We start from the raw sequence: 4377 nt of genomic DNA, 5'->3' as shown, positions 1-4377 counted from the left end.
CAGCGGGTAATCTCGCCTACTCTGAGGTCGTCGTGAACGTGAATTGTATGAAAATTCAATCGAATTTCATAAAAATCGCTCAAAGGCAAAAAAAACAAAGTCTAGAGGAGAGTGCGTTCGAACACAACAATATTCATATTATAACGTATATAAATGATAAATATACCGCGACACGCGCGACTCCGTATCGTCGCGAAAAATCGTTCGCGAACGCGTCTTATGCGCCTCACCAGTGGTCTCTGCTGCGTCGCGTGTCTATATTCTCTTTTTACACTCTTCTCCTTCTTCTATCACATTTTACTCGATCGCGAAAAAGACTCTCGCTAGACGATCTCGCGCTCCGGTTAACTTTAACGCCCGTCCGAGAAGAATTTTCGGGGACTGGACGACCGAAGCGGATCTCGCGCGGTCTCGCGATCGACAGTGAAGAGAAGTGCAGAAGAGGAAAAGAAGACACGACAAACACACACCATGGGGCGACCGACGCGTTCGTTTCAACGCTTTCGCACAAAGTCGGCGGCGGTTATATATTTATATCATTATATTCCGGCGGACGGGACGCGACGTTCGAAAGCCTCGCCAAAGAGGAGCTCCTGCCTCTTCCTCTCTCTTTTCTACGAGAAAAGATAAACGTATTTTACGGGGATACGGAAACGTTACCACGTGGTGTCACACACGATCGTCCGTCTCTTCTCTATAGCAGAAACCGATAAAAATACACCTCCCGAAAGAGAGTATATGGTGATTCTTTTTATATATATATATATTTCGAAATACAACTGAACGTGGCGGAAGCGCACGGTGGTGGTCCAGCGAGGACACGCGACGACGGGGAATAAGAACTATTCGACCCGTTACGAATACGCATGCTCGTCCCGCACGATTTTAACACACACCGTGTTTTTCTCCAGTCGTCAAAGCGTTCGTGCGTCGAATTCGAAAAATAAAAAAAAAAGAAAAACACCTTTTCTCTCTCTCGGGGTAAAAGAGTCGATGTGTATTGTGTATAAAGGTTCTGCGAGAAGTCTCGTTTTGACGTGTGTTCCGCCGATAACGACGATCCTCCGAAACGGGGATACAGAAACGTTACACCTCACAACACGATCTCCGTCTCTTCTCTATAGCAGAAACCGATAAAAATACACCTCCCGAAAGAGAGTATATGGTGATTCTTTTTATATATATATATTTCGAAATTCAACTGAACGTGGCGGAAGCGCACGGTGGTGGTCCAGCGAGGACACGCGACGACGGGGAATAAGAACTATTCGACCCGTTACGAATACGCATGCTCGTCCCGCACGATTTTAACACACACCGTGTTTTTCTCCAGTCGTCAAAGCGTTCGTGCGTCGAATTCGAAAAATAAAAAAAAGAAATACACCTTTTCTCTCTCTCTCGGGGTAAAAAGAGTCGATGTGTATTGTGTATAAAGGTTCTGCTGCGAGAAGTCTCGTTTTGCCGTGTGTTTCGGTAACGACGATCCTCCGAAACGTACATCTCATTCGTAAGAGAGGAAGAAAACAATCTCCCTGGGGCCAGTCGGTAATATACCGACATACGACGTGTCGTGCACATCCGTCTCACGCACGGTATACAAAATATGAATAAAACGTGTGTAGTCTCTCTCTCTCGACTTCTTAATATTTTCTTTCACCTCTGACGCATCATTTCAGGTGACGTCGGGAGCGCGGGAAAAAAAATTTTTCTAAACACACGAAACCGTTCATCTCACGAACAGCCGAAAAAGTTGTCGCTCAGATCCATATCGCAGTGGAGCGGTATCCGCGGGCGGTCGTAATTGAACGACGCACGACGCCGCGAACACTCACGCGAGTCCATACAAACGATTCCGATCGTTTTGCAACAACTAGAACGTACACTGTCCGTGAAATTCACAGAATTTTCGCGTGTCCGCGACAAACGCCGACGAGACACCCATCGTTCGCTCGTACGTAGCATCCTTCTCTTAACCCGACTCAGAGACGTTCTTTGCGCCCTTCGGTAAAAAAACGTTCGATCCGAAGAGGTGAACGACGGCGGGGATTTGACAGAGCTACGCAAGCAGTGTATGGTACGTAAACGACCCTCAGCCAGGCGTGGTCCAGGAATTGTATCCGTGGACCGCAATGTGCGTTCGAAATGTCGATGTTCATGTGTCCTGCAGTTCACACGTTGACGCGCAATTAGCTGCGTTCTTCATCGACCCACGAGCCAAGTGATCCACCGTTCAGGGTAATCGTATAAATTTTATATTTCACATATATAATTTTATTCTCACTTGTTCGACCTAATATCTCTCTTCTTTCAAAGAGAAGATAAAAGTTGATACCTGAATCTCCGACCAGCGCGCGAAGGAGATTCAGGCGTCGCCTTGGAGACGACACCGAAGCCTTTCGAGACGAAAAACGTTCAAGTAATATGTATATATTTCTCGACGTTCCGGGCGTATAGTGCATTCAAAAACCCGCGAAAGACGCAGAAGACTCGCACGCGTGGAAACGACGGGGATATATTTTGTATCCTACCCGATACTGAATCCATCGCGTGCAGTCGACCCTCGCGTTCTTCCGATCAGACGCATCTATTGTTGCGCGCATGTTTTCGCGTCGCATCGCGCGAAACGTTGCACGAATCGTACCGATCGATCGATTGAAAGCAAATAATGAAAAAAGACTTCACAGCTGGCTCTTTGCCGGTCATTCGTCCCATGTTATCTCTTGCCGCGAAATTGGCGCGCAAGAGTTGGGTGTCAGACGCGCGGCTTTAAAACGAGCTTCACGGCCGGTCCCTTCGTTACCGCTTTCGTTCTTTCTCTCGGAACGACCATGAACGAACACGACGAGCGACGCTACGGCATACACACGTCCACGGATTCGATTAAAAAAACAGACTTCACAGCTGGCTCTTTGCCGGTCATTCGTCCCATATTATCTCTTGCCGCGAAATTGGCGCGCAAGAGTTGGGTGTCAGACGCACGGCTTTAAAACGAGCTTCACGGCCGGTCCTCTCAATTCCGTGTACGGTACACGCAAGATGCGGGTTCCACTTCCAGACTACCCGGTCCCTTCTCTCTACGAGAATCGATAGTAGAAGAACGGCTCGAAAACGCGTCTCAGAGACTAGGGGAAAAGAAGCGGTATGCGAGCGAAACGAAAACGCATTATGGAAACGTCGCGAAACAATGTTCGACGGTTGCTCGGTTCCAATCGTGCGGCCGTTTCAATTTCTCGTGCGCTTCACCGTCCCTCCGTAACTCTGGCCGATCGCGTATACCGAAGAGCCGACACGCGCAAAAACCACAGGCATTGTATACTGTGTATATATATATATATATGTTACAGTCACAGCCTTCGCGCGTTTTACTCTCCGACGCGGGGTTTCCACGACGAAAGAGAGACAGTTTCGTGGCGGGTGACTCGGCCGAATCGCTACGACGGGTATTTCTATTATAGAACGAATCATCGCCACCCTTTACCAGTGCCCGACGAAGGAATCACAAGGTCATCTGGAGTTTACAATGCCAGCGACGGTAATTCCAACGAAGACCCGATAAGTCAACTCATCGTTCTATTTCTCCCCGTACAGAAAAGCGAATCGACGCTAATGCACCTCGCGCAAGCACGAACGTTCTCTTCGCGTGGATCGTCCCATCGTCCAAAGATGTAAAGACGCATTGGAGATCGTGGTCTCTGGCGGGCTCATTGCACGCCCCACTGCATATCTTTCCTCGAATCGAGAATGATTCGTCCACTAAGGCTGCGAAACTACGCGTCGAGGAAACTAGGGGAAAGAAGCGGGATGCGAGCGAAACGACAATACATTATGGAAACGTCGCGAAACAATGTTCGGCGGTTGCTCGTTTCCTCCTGCGGACGTTTCATTGCTCGGGCGCTTCACGTCCCTCCGTAACCTTCGCGTGCCCCGGAGAGCCGGCAACCGGTGAACCACAGGCGTATAAACTATAGTCTTCTATAGCAAGCCTTCGGCGGTTACTCTCCGACGCGGGGATTCCACGACGAGAGAGAATTTCGTGGCGGGTGACATCGGTCGAAACGCTACGACGGGTATTTCTATTATAGAACGAATCATCGCCACCCTTTACCAGTGCCCGACGAAGGAATCACAAGGTCATCTGGAGTTTACAATGCCAGCGACGGTAATTCCAACGAAGACCCGATAAGTCAACTCATCGTTCTATTTCTCCCCGTACAGACAAGCGAATCAACGCTATCGCACCTCACGCATGCACGAACGTTCTCTTCGCGTGAATCGTCCCATCGTCGAAAGATATAGCCGCTTGGAGATCGTGGCCCATCAAGTTCTTCCGTAACTCCTGCGCGATCGCGTACCCCGGAGAGCAGGCAACCGGTGAAC

General features: G+C 49.2%; 1 non-coding gene and 1 pseudogene across 1 annotated transcript; both read right to left on the bottom strand.

Moving 5' to 3' along the window:
- The window catches only part of LOC143176233 (large subunit ribosomal RNA), a 2864-nt pseudogene extending 2834 nt beyond the window's left edge, over positions 1–30 (bottom strand).
- Positions 31–2083: 2053 nt separating this feature from the next.
- LOC143176232 (5.8S ribosomal RNA) lies at positions 2084–2238 on the bottom strand. Its single transcript, XR_013000812.1, has one exon. It is a non-coding gene; the product is annotated as a 5.8S ribosomal RNA (ribosomal RNA).
- Positions 2239–4377: the final 2139 nt, after the last annotated feature.

This window comes from Nomia melanderi, unplaced genomic scaffold (genome assembly GCF_051020985.1).
Source record: "Nomia melanderi isolate GNS246 unplaced genomic scaffold, iyNomMela1 scaffold0429, whole genome shotgun sequence".
NCBI classification, from domain to species: Eukaryota; Metazoa; Arthropoda; class Insecta; order Hymenoptera; family Halictidae; genus Nomia; species Nomia melanderi.
The sequence above is the reverse complement of the archived record's forward strand: the minus strand, read 5'-3'. Positions and strand labels throughout refer to the sequence as shown.